General features: G+C 42.0%; 1 long non-coding RNA gene across 2 annotated transcripts; it reads left to right on the top strand.

Moving 5' to 3' along the window:
- Window positions 1-4,082: 4,082 nt before the first annotated feature.
- Window positions 4,083-13,053, top strand: LOC149981221 (uncharacterized). Of its 2 annotated transcripts, XR_016483272.1 has the most exons (4): window positions 4,138-4,395; window positions 12,192-12,349; window positions 12,788-12,882; window positions 12,976-13,053. It is a non-coding gene; the product is annotated as an uncharacterized LOC149981221 (long non-coding RNA). The 2 variants fall into 2 exon arrangements; XR_016483273.1 differs by lacking the exon at window positions 12,192-12,349 and having other exon boundaries at window positions 4,083-4,395.
- Window positions 13,054-13,067: the final 14 nt, after the last annotated feature.

Raw genomic sequence — 13,067 nt, 5'->3', positions numbered from 1 at the left:
AGCAAAGTTGAGGTTTTCCTGAATCAAAAAAAAAACCTGTTGTTTCTAACATTGGTAAGTGCTTATTTCTTCAAAATAGCCACCACCGCCACAATAAACTGTGTCGCAAGAAAATTATATTCCATAAGTCGCGCAGTAGGATGGGCACGACCAATAAGCAGAAGAAATCACATCCAGCATGCCTTGCAGCCACGGAATTTGCATAATATAAACAAGACGTGGTTGAGGGGGTTGCATTATGCAAATAAGGTATTGATTAAATGATATTCTATACACAAATGTAATCAGAAATTCAGAGGAAATGTTTAGCATTTATTAATTGCCTTTGAACATGCTACAGTTTTTACAGTAATTAAAACCTGTTATGAATAAAACAACAAGTCTATTTGCATTATGTTAGATTACTTCAAATATTGTAAAAAGGATGGACTGTGCACTACCTATTTGATGTGAAGTGGAATCTTTATCACTTTCCAGATTCAGACCTCGTGAAAATTGTCACTTGTTCAACAAACAAGTCACAATTGTTCACATTAGCAAATACTAATCAGTTTAGTGTATACTAATATGTGGGTGTGTTTCCCGAATAAATAAATGGCTCTCCAAGAGCAGGGCTGTAAACCACAATATTGGAATATGAACATCAAACTAGGCTGTTGCGTACCCAACACCTGGGTTGTATTCATTAGTCAGATTCCGTTGCAAAACATTTTGCGATGGGAACCAAATGGAAGCAAACAGAGCAAACGGAACGAAACGGGGAGGGACCTGACTTTGTCCAATAGAAACCTACGTTTTCGCTGCAATTTTTTTGTTTGTTTGGAGTTAACGGTTTCTGTTGTCCGTCTAATGAATACACCCCTGCTTTTTAGGGGTTGGGTAGGTTGTTGTTAGTGATGACTGGGGTTATGCGGAAGTCATTATGGATCAATTTTAGAATCCCAGGGAGGAAGGAAGCTTTCTGCGCACACTAGTGCCAAAGGCAGCGGCAGGAAGTCGTCCAAACAATGGAGTTGCACTTGCTGGTGTTAGGCTCTGTGCTGTCTGTCTCTCTGTCTGAGGGGGGGAAAGTCCCACATCACCTCTTTAAAACACCACTCCCATTTCCTCACAATGCCACCCCCTCCATCCTCCTTTCAAAACTATAAACCATTGTTTTTGGCAAAACAGAGCATGCCTATTTTTTTGGGAGGTCGTGTCAAGTAAACAGGCTGTGGCAATTCTAACATTTACATTTTAGACATTGAGCAGATTCTCTTTTCCAAAATGATTTACAGGAGCAATTAGGGTTAAGTGCATTGCTCAAGGGCACATCAAAATATTTTTATCCTAATTCGCTCAGGGATTTAAACCAGCATCCTTTCGGTTATTGGCCCAACACATTCATAATTTATACATACTGTGTGTGTTCTTTTAACCCATAAAAATCCCCCCCCCCCCCCCTAAAAATAACTTTGGTTTCTGACTACTATGATTTCCCATTGTAGACAATTCAATTGCAGTCAAATCAAATCACATTTTATTTGTCACATGCGCCGAATACAACAACCTTACCGTGAAAGGAGTCTTATGGCTTAGGGGTAGAAGCTGTTAAGAAGCCTCTTGGACCTAGACTTGGCGCTCCGGTACCGCTTGCCGTGTGGTAGCAGAGCGAACAGTCTATGACTAGGGTGGCTGGAGTCTTTGGCAATATTTAGGGCCTTCCTCTGACACCGCCTGGTATAGAGGTCCTGGATGGCAGGAAGCTTGGCCTAGTGATGTACTGGGCCGTATTCACTACCCTCTGTAGTGCCTTGCGGTCGGAGGCAGAGCAGTTGCCATACCAGGCGGTGATGCAACCAGGATGCTCTCGATGGTGCAGCTGTAAAACTTTTTGAGGATCTGAAGACCCATGCCAAATCTTTTTAGTCTCTTGAGAGGCAATAGGCATTACCATGCCTTCTTCACGACTGTCTTGCTGTATTTGGACCATGATAGTTTGTTGGTGATGTGGACACCAAGGAACTTGAAGCTCTCAACCTGCTCCACTACAGCCCCATCGATGAGAATGGGGGTGTGCTCGCCCCTTCTTTTTCTGTAGTCCACGATCAGTTCCTTTGTCTTGATCACGTTGAGGGAGAGGTTGTTGTCCTGGCACCACAATTCCAGGTCTCTGACCTCCTCCCTATAGGCTGTCTCATCGTTGTCGGTGATCAGGCCTACCACCGTTGTGTCGTCGGCAAACATAATGATGGTGTTGGAGTCATGCTTGGCCACGCAGTCATGGGTGAACAGGGAGTACAGGAGGGGACTAAGCACCCCCCCCCTGAAAGGCCCCCGTGTTGAGAATCAGCATGGCAGATGTGTTGTTGCCTACCCTTACAACCTGGGGGCGGCCCATCAGGAAGTCCAGGATCCAGTTGCAGAGAGAGGTGTTTAGTCTAAGGGTCCTTAGCTTATTGATGAGCCTTGAGGGCACTATGGTGTTGAATGCTGAGCTGTAGTCAATGAAAAACATTCTCACGTAGGTGTTCCTTTTGTCCAGGTGGGAAAGGGCAGTGTTGAGTGCAATAGAGATTGTGTCATCTGTGGATCTGTTGGGGCAGTATGCAAATTGGAGTGGGTCTAGGGTTTCTGGGATGATGATGTTGATGTGAGCCATGGCCAGCCTTTCAAAGCACTTCATGGCTACAGACGTGAGTGCTACGGGTTGGTAGTCATGTTGTGGAGCCATAAACACTGTTATTCTCTACTAGACACTGTTATTATGTTATGTATCCTGGCTGAAAGCAGCTTTCTGAATGACTGGAGCCATGAAATAGTTTGCTGTAGAATTGTGCAACATTGTATGGTAACATCGTGTACTGTACACTATGTGACATGTGCCCTCTCTCTCTCTTTCCCTTTCTCTCTCTTTTTCCCACTCTCTTATCCCTTTCATACGCAGATAAAAATACCACTATTTTACCATGCCTGCTTTTTTATACCAGCCTTTTGGTATATCTGAAAGGGGTAGGGGGTAAAATAAAACAAGGAAAAATAAAAGCCACCTAAAGAGCTAGCCATGATTCCTGCATTTTCACAGACCCTGTAAGCAAAATACAGGAATCAGGTCTGTGTGAATGGTTCTCTGCTTTTTTGCAGGTAAACCCATTAACACTTATTTGTTTAACACCTCCCTAATTTGAAATGCAAACACACCCCATGGTTTTACAACACCCCCCCAACTCCCACCCCTCCCAATTAGCCCGTTTCTACTCACTGTGTAAAAGGGGTATACCTGCAAGAAAGTGGTAAATAAGGTTCTATTTTAAAGGGGTTATATAAACATTGCCTCATATCTTTTTTTGCAGGTAATATACCACATCTTCTGTCTGAAATGGGTATCTCTGTCTGATTCCATCTGGTTGTAAAGATCCTCCTGGATGTTCTAGAAGATAACCTTCAACACAAGTTCACTTTCTCACTTCTCACATGGATTCCATAGACCTGCACAGCTTTGACGCATCAAAGGTGGGAAAGGTGCAGTAATGCGAAATCAATCAAGGTCCACTTCAAAGACAGCCTAGGTAGAATGGCTGTTCCAGAGCAGCAGTGCTCGAACAGAAGCACACTCACAGTAGAGGAGAGAGCACTCAACGCTGCAGAGCAGAGAGGGATGGACAGTGAGCTGAACAAGTCTGTGTTGTGATGTGATAACTCAACTCTCACTCAGCTGCTCTCAACCTTCAGCACATCAGCACCACTTCAGTCAGGTGCAGTCTACGACATGTACACCTGAAGGACAACATACTCAGGGTATAGAAAACAAACATGAGCCACGCTCACACGCACGAGAACACCAACAGTGCATGGGGGGCTATAGATAAGGGAGTAAAAGTTACTTGGCTTGGCTCAGAATGAGATGCCTGTTGGGTTCTGAGGAACCCCTGAGAAACACCAGTCATTCCGGTAACAGGAGCACATCTACCCAATCGATCTCCTCTGCTGAGAGACTGCAGTGTGGTGGGCATGGAGGAGGAGGGGTGTACAGAGGGCAATCCTGCAGGGATAGATTATCTGATGTTGCATCGCCATCTGATGGTCATAGAGGAAAAATTATTAAAGAACAGCAGTAAATAAAAATAGCGGGGATATATACAGGCGGGTACCGGTACTGGTTGTTTCCGGAATTTCCGGTCTAATTTCAGAGTTTAACGCGCGCTCAAACGTCAGTGAAACAACTGTGGTTGTACAGTCTCATCTATCTGTGGTACAGTCGGTTATCAAATGTAAAACATAATATTTAGCATAATAGCTTAAGAAATGTTAGCTGCTGATTATGACCAGGCCTCTCTACCGGAACTAATTGCCCCTCTACTACTGCCGACTTTTCCCCTTTCTCTCAATATTACCGGTGGCTGAACCATGGAGGAGGTGAGTAGTTAGCTAGCTAACGTTAGTCTGCTATTTAACTTGAGTCTGGGTTTATAGAAGAAGTTGAATATGGCGATTCTCCAAGCCCAGGAAGCAGCCATTCAATTTATCATTCACCAGCTTTTTCAAGCTTAATAATGTCAAAATTCGTTCGATACTTACCGAAGAATGGCGTTTCGCTCAGCAACGATCGTCACTACTGAGTTAGTGAACTGTATTTCCAAAAAAGGTCTAAATAAAGATGCATGTATCAGAAAAATGGAAACAATCAAAAGTATTGTTTTTGACCAAGTGAGCATGCATCTTCTGCAATTAATCATTACTGCCATGCACGGGTCGGATGCACTTGGTAAAATAAACTATAACGTTACTTAGATTCACCAAAAAGTGTTGTATTCTTCACACAACACACTATGACACCCACCATCTCAGCTTGTTCTAAAATAATTCAAGTAGTTAGAAAAACAAGATTAGCATTCCTGCAACATTCCTTTGTTTTAATATACTTTGATCTGAGAAATGAAGCTAATTGGCCAGTTTAATTTATAGGATTCAATAAATATAGTAACCAACAAATGATATGGACAATTTATTTCTAACAGTGAGTTAGACATGAGCCACCCACGGCAATCTCTCCCCAACAACGAGTTTATAGTATTGGTTCTCTGTCTGACAAGTAGTATGGAGCCGAGTATTGTTTTCTTCATCCTATGTAATGTAGTCCCAGTGAATTTGGTTGTTTCCCCCCCCCCCCCCCCCCCCGTACAGATAAATTATTCATTGAAGTTGTTAGGTTTATGTCCTGTCCTACATCCAGATATTACTATGTTCTGACCACTAGATTGTGTTGTTCCATTCCCCCCCCCCCCCCCCCCCCATGTTAAAAGGGATAATTGCATTGATTTCCTTACCCTGTAGGCAGTTTATGGACATATGACAGTAACCCATGCTTTGGTTTTGTTTACCAGGACACTGTAAAGTCCATTATGCCTCTGAAGAGTATGAATTCTTAGCAACTGAGTCGCTGTAAAATAAATTATCGTTGGCAACTTCAGGTTTTTCGGGAATACTTTGAAAAATAACTTGACACTTAATCGGTCGGATCTGCTGGCTAGGGGCACTCAACATAAGGCAATGAAAAAATTGCCAAAACTTGTAAATGATGGTTATGAAGTAAACCAAAACTTGTTTCTCACAAGTGTAGCAGGTTGTGAACTCTGCAAACAACATTTCCACTCAGAATGAGAACAGTAAATTACTGTAATTAATACATGCATTAACAGAAATGTATGTAACCAAATTATGAGGATTAACGGTACATTTACTACTGGGGACAAATGTAATGGGGAATTGATAAAAAAGAAACAAATTGCAAACATTTCACACAAGTAAGTAATGAATGTGCAAGAATTGGTGGGAGAAAGCTGAGCACATTCTGGAGAGCTGAGCACATGCATTCTGGAGAGAAATGCCCAATATCTTCGTGCCACACCGCTTCCCTTCTTGTCTCAACGTTGAAAATTATACTCAAGACACTATCGAAACACACATTTTGGATGCTTTTCACTGACAGCCGCAACTCAATCAGCTAGGCCTATTGCAACGTGCTCTGCCCAAATAGAGCTTGCCAGCTTGTAGTCCTAAACCCAAAATGAGTTACCTGGTTCGTTCAGCCATTCCTATGAAGAAATAATAGGGTTTTGGATTAAATGGCAAAAAGAAGGTTTGAGGTTAACATAGGCTTTGAAGATTTTATACGTTTTGTTCTATTACTTAAAAAAAAAAAAACAGAGTTACAGGAGAAAAGAGGAAGGATGAATGAGCTAATTGGAAGCTGGGGATGATTAGGTGACCATGATGGTACAGTGCCTTGCGAAAGTATTCGGCCCCCTTGAACTTTGCGACCTTTTGCCACATTTCAGGCTTCAAACATAAATTATTCAGCCCCCTTAAGTTAATACTTTGTAGCGCCACCTTTTGCTGCGATTACAGCTGTAAATCGCTTGGGGTATGTCTCTATCAGTTTTGCACATCGAGAGACTGAAATTTTTTCCCATTCCTCCTTGCAAAACAGCTCGGGCTCAGTGAGGTTGGATGGAGAGCATTGGTGAACAGCAGTTTTCAGTTCTTTCCACAGATTCTCGATTGGATTCAGGTCTGGACTTTGACTTGGCCATTCTAACACCTGGATATGTTTATTTTTGAACCATTCCATTGTAGATTTTGCTTTATGTTTTGGATCATTGTCTTGTTGGAAGACAAATCTCCGTCCCAGTCTCAGGTCTTTTGCAGACTCCATCAGGTTTTCTTCCAGAATGGTCCTGTATTTGGCTCCATCCATCTTCCCATCAATTTTAACCATCTTCCCTGTCCCTGCTGAAGAAAAGCAGGCCCAAACCATGATGCTGCCACCACCATGTTTGACAATGGGGATGGTGTGTTCAGCTGTGTTGCTTTTACGCCAAACATAACGTTTTGCATTGTTGCCAAAAAGTTCAATTTTGGTTTCATCTGACCAGAGCACCTTCTTCCACATGTTTGGTGTGTCTCCCAGGTGGCTTGTGGCAAACTTTAAACAACACTTTTTATGGATATCTTTAAGAAATGGCTTTCTTCTTGCCACTCTTCCATAAAGACCAGATTTGTGTAATATACGACTGATTGTTGTCCTATGGACAGAGTCTCCCACCTCAGCTGTAGATCTCTGCAGTTCATCCAGAGTGATCATGGGCCTCTTGGCTGCATCTCTGATCAGTCTTCTCCTTGTATGAGCTGAAAGTTTAGAGGGACGGCCAGGTCTTGGTAGATTTGCAGTGGTCTGATACTCCTTCCATTTCAATATTATCGCTTGCACAGTGCTCCTTGGGATGTTTAAAGCTTGGGAAATCTTTTTGTATCCAAATCCGGCTTTAAACTTCTTCACAACAGTATCTCGGACCTGCCTGGTGTGTTCCTTGTTCTTCATGATGCTCTCTGCGCTTTTGACGGAGCTCTGAGACTATCACAGTGCAGGTGCATTTATACGGAGACTTGATTACACACAGGTGGATTGTATTTATCATCATTAGTCATTTAGGTCAACATTGGATCATTCAGAGATCCTCACTGAACTTCTGGAGAGAGTTTGCTGCACTGAAAGTAAAGGGGCTGAATAATTTTGCACACCCAATTTTTCAGTTTTTGATTTGTTAAAAAAGTTTGAAATATCCAATAAATGTCGTTCCACTTCATGATTGTGTCCCACTTGTTGTTGATTCTTCACAAAAAAATACAGTTTTATATCTTTATGTTTGAAGCCTGAAATGTGGCAAAAGGTCGCAAAGTTCAAGGGGGCCGAATACTTTCGCAAGGCACTGTATGAGGGCCAGATTGGGAATTTAGCCAGGACACAAGGGTTAACACCTCAACTCTTACGATAAGTGCCATGCGATCTTTATTGACCACAGAGTCAGAATACCTGTTTAACGTCCCATCCAAAAGACAGGACCCTACAGAGGGCAATGTCCCCAATCACTGTCCTGGGGCATTGGAATATATATATTTTTAGACTGGAATATATATTTTTTTAGACTGGAGGAAAGAGTGTCTTCTACTGGCCCTCCAACAACACTTCCAGCAGCATCTGGTCTCCCCTTCCAGGGACTGACCAGGACCAAACCTGCTTCGCTTCAGAGGCAAGCCAGCAGAGGGATGCAGGGTGGTATGCTGATGAATTATGAAGCTTTTATGTGTTTTTTTATTTATTACATAAATGTTTAAAAATTCAGTGACATTAGCTGATGAAGATTCTCAGAACAAAACATATAAAATGTCTTAAGCCTGTTTACCACAGACTTTATTTTCTGTGTTTTATTTGTAAAAATCCATTAAATTCCCCGTAGGCTTTTCCCCAAATGTATTTCAATTTACTTTAAGCCTATTGGATGTGCCACCTATTGAAAAAAAGTGGGTTACCTTCACATGTTCGTCCAAAATAATTCCAACGTCCGAGCATTGCGCTATGCACCCGCCAATTCGCATGGTTGAAACTATCTCACCGGAGAAAGCATCCGAGCCATACTCTTTTAGCCCAGACAGCATCAGATACATGGGCACACATACTGAGACAGTGGAGTGCTATTTTGCTCGTTGGGCTGCTTTATCTGAGATTGATGCAGTTTTCTGTCGGTGTGCGTCTTGGTCAAATAAATTATCAATATTTAAATGTTTTATTTGGATGGGAAATGAGGTACGGTAGGGCGTGCCAGGCCAACTAAGGCCCGCCCATAACATTGTCCCTGTATCCTACTCTAAATAAAAGGTGGTGGAAAAACATCATGCACTATAAAAAAATAGACACATTTAGAAAGCCCATCCCACACATTGTCATAGTCCAAATCAAATCCCTACAGGTTCAGGCGTGTGAGGGTAGAACATTCTTCGACAGGATTCTTTGCAAGGCCTCGGCTGTAGAAAGGCGTAGAGCCGCACCCAATTTTCTGATTTCTACTCTGTTTGTGCCGTTTATGACCGTGTCCAAAGCTACAGCCATAATTGGTAGACGGTTCCGATTGGAGAATCGCTGTTTGCGTTACTGAGCAGTAAACCAAACTATTAAATCCAGTTTTTAGATGTTAATCCTGTCTCCCCAAATCAAAACCAAACAGATTCCATGTTCTCACTTTGCGCGCACACGTGTCTGTGTTTCAAACCTATTTGTCTAGCTAATCCGCCTTGCAGTATGGGCACAATGCTGCCCCAGGCGGGAATGTAGAGGAAATGTGCCTGCAAAGTCCGAACAAGACATTGCCAGCCATATTACATTTAGAATTTGTTTTTTTTGGGGGGGGGGGGGGGGGAACTGCGATTCTCCAATCGGAATCGTCAACCGATCATAGATGTAGTTTCAGACGCGGAACACGTGCTGCTAACAGGTACAGTGATTGGACCATGTGTTATCTCAAACGCAGTTGCTTTGGAATGCCCCTCCTAGTTTTTCTCATTAATTAAATATTGGGCTACTTTTTCTCATTAATTAAATATTGGGCTACTTGCTAGCTAACCTTTTAAAAACGAACCTCGGCGGCAGAGCTAAAGCTTGTGACCGAGGTCGGGTACAGGCTGCTGTAAGCAGCAGATTTCCGGCCCACCTTTACTTGCCGATACTTTCTTTGTTCTCGATTCAGAGTTACCGGTGTCTTCTTAAAACCCTTGCATGAGGCTTGGAGCTCAATTGAAATCGGATGGGATTACGGAATCAGTTTTTAGCAAACACAAAGAAATGGGCTACAGCAGTGCGATCTGTCTTATTTCTGAAGATATGGATGTTTTATAAAGCCCGACACGTTCAACAGTTGTTGATCATAACTACGGTAGGTTTTCCTCTACTCACTTTTCTTATAAAATATACTTCTCAAAGGTCAATGTAGCCCACTGGTGAAATGTTATGCACAATGGTAACATGGACTGGGTAAAGGTGCAACCATTTTCTAGAAATCAGGTTTTCTTTCGGGTTCGGGCTCATTACATTTCTGTGACATTGGACTTGAAATAAGTTTGGCTCGGGCTAAGCCGAACCGGACAAATGTTTTCAGAACGTATTTTGACAACCTTAGTGTAGAGGTCGACCGATTTATGATTTTTGAACGCCGATACCGACTATTGGAGGACCAAAAAAAGCAGATATCGGCCGATTTGTTAAAAAAAAAAAACATGTATTTAATTTATTTGTAATAATGGCAATTACAACAATACTGAATGAACACTTATTTTAACTAAATATAATACATCAATAATAACAATTTAGCCTCAAATAAATAATGAAACATGTTCAATTTAGTTTAAATAATGCAAAAACAAAGTGTTGGAGAAGAAAGTAAAAGTGCAATATGTGCCATGTAAAAAAGCTAACGTTCAAGTTCCTTGCTCAGAACATGAGAACATATGAAAGCTGGTGGTTCCTTTTAACATGAATCTTCAATATTCCCAGGTAAGACGTTTTAGGTTATAGTTATAGGAATTCTAGGACTATTAATCTCTCTACGATTTGTATTTCATATACCTTTGACTATTGGATGTTCTTATAGGCACTTTAGTATTGCCAGTGTAACAGTATAGCTTCCGTCAATCTCCTCGCTCCTACCTGGGCTTGAACCAGGAACACATCGACAACAGCCACCCTCGAAGCATCGTTACCCATGCAGCGCAAGGGGATCAACCACGCCAAGTCTCAGAGCAAGTGATATTTGAAACGCTATTAGCGCGCACCCCGCTAACTAGCAATTTCACATCGGTTACACCAGCCTAATCTCGGGAGTTGATAGGCTTAAAGTCATAAACAGCGCAATGCTTGAAGAATTGCGAAGAGCTGCTGCCAAACGCAGGAAAGTGCTTTTTGAATGATTGCTTACGAGCCTGCTGCTGCCTACCATCGCTCTATCAAATCATAGACTTAATTATAACATAATAACACACAGAAGTACGAGCCTTATGTCATTAATATGGTCGAATCCGGAAACTATCATTTCGAAAACAAAACGTTTTCTTTCAGTGAAATACGGAACCGTTCCGTATTTTATCTAACGGGTGGCATCCCTAAGTCTAAATATTTCTGTTACATTGCACAACCTTCAATGTTATGTCATAATTATGTACAATTCTGGCAAATTAATTATGGCCTTTGTTAGGAATAAATGGACTTCACACAGTTCGCTAAGAGCCAGACGGCCCAAACTGCTGCAAATACCCTGACTGCTTGCACGGAACACAAGAGAAGTGACACAATTTCCCTAGTTATAAGAAATTCATGTTCGCAGGCAATATTAACTAAATATGCAGGTTTAAAAATATATACTTATGTATTGATTTTAAGGAAAGGCATTGATGTTTATGGTTAGGTACATTGGTGCAACAACAGTGCTTTTTTTTCCGCAAATGCGCTTGTTAAATCATCACCTGTTTGTCGAAGTAGGCTGTGATTCGATGATAAATTAACAGGCACCGCATCGATTATATGCAACGCAGGACACACTAGATAAACTAGTATATCGTCAACCATGTGTAGTTAACTTGTGATTCTGTTAAGATTGACTGTTTTTTATAAGATACGTTTTTAATGCTAGCTAGCAACTTACCTTAGCTTCTTGCTGCCCTTGCGTAACAGGTAGTCAGCCTGCCATGCAGGCTCCTCGTGGAGTGCAATGTAAGGCAGGTGGTTGTGGGTTGGACTAGTAACCGGAAGGTTGCAAAAACGAATCCCTGAGCTGACAAGGTACAAATCTGTCATTCTGCCCCTGAACAAGGCAGTTAACCCACCGTTCCTAGGCTGTCATTGAAAATAAGAATGTGTTCTTAACTGACTTTCCTAGTTAAATAAAGGTGTAAAAAAAATTAAAAAATCTGCCAAATCGGTGTCCAAAAATATAGATTACCGATTTGTTATGAAAACGTGAAATCGGCCCTAATTAATCGGCCATTCTGATTTAATCGGTCGACCTCTACTTTAGTGGACACCCACCTGTCTCGATCAATGAGGGAAGATCAGAAGCGGACTAGATGGCAACGTATACATAGTTGGATTACTTAATGGAGCAAAACACGATTTAATTGAATCATGTTCTAAATTCAAACGTTCTCCCTGCAACTGGCCATGGGCGTTTTAGAATACACAGGTGACTTCCGTATCGGCAAGTAAAGGTTGGTCAAATCTGCTGCTTACAGCTGAACAGCAGCCTGTACACGACCTCAAACTCAAGTTTTAGCTCTACCGCAGAGGTTCGTGTTGACAACTTATTTTGTAACCCCCCCCCCCCTTCCAGTGACAAAGAACTACATCCAAAATCAAGAGTTATCCTTCACGTTGAAGGATGACATCTACGTACGGTATCAGTCGTTCAGCACGCAGAGCAAGCTGGAGGAGGCGACGCAAAAGATGGACCCGTACAAGATTGACATTGGAGCAGTCTACTGTCACTGGGTGGGGCTCCGTTACTCACCGTGTTTATCTGACCACCTGTTACACACATTCTTGCTTTCTTCTCCATCGGCCTAACTCGATCACATGCATCTGTTGTCCCTCAAGTGTCCATTTTTATTTATATATATATATATATATATATATATTTTTTTTCCATTCCTCCTTCTGTCACCCTCAGCCCAATCAGCATAACACAGTGAAGTCTGGATCCTTCCAGGCTCTTGAGAAGGAGCTGGTGTTTGATATTGATATGACAGACTATAATGATGTCAGAAGCTGTTGCACGTACTTGGATCACAGCCAGAAAGTGTATTTGTAGTTCTACCATCTTTACTATTATACAGATGTAAAGTATGTTTGAATGTACAACAGACTAATTCAGGGACGGTGCCTTTTGACGTTTTGTTGGGGGTGTGGGACTGTTGTCTTGTTTTGCAGTGCTGCAGACATCTGCCCAAAGTACTGGACTCTGATGACTATTGCTCTCTGTATCCTGGACAGGGCACTTCGAGGGGAGTCAAAAGAAAAAAAAGGTGATTTAATTGCCATTTAGCAGATGCTTTTATACAAAACCAGTCACGAATGCATACATTTATTTTATGTATGGGTGATCCAACTTTCCCCAGTATGCTCTAGTAGGACAGGACATACTGAGCAGCAAAGAGGCTGCGGACAAAGTGCTGGCCCTTGTGCCTGAAGATATCCTTTTCCTCTGCCG

This window comes from Oncorhynchus mykiss, chromosome 9, assembly GCF_057628025.1.
Source record: "Oncorhynchus mykiss isolate SJ-2025 chromosome 9, ASM5762802v1, whole genome shotgun sequence".
Classification (NCBI taxonomy): domain Eukaryota; kingdom Metazoa; phylum Chordata; class Actinopteri; order Salmoniformes; family Salmonidae; genus Oncorhynchus; species Oncorhynchus mykiss.
This window is presented reverse-complemented; position numbering and strand designations above follow the sequence as displayed.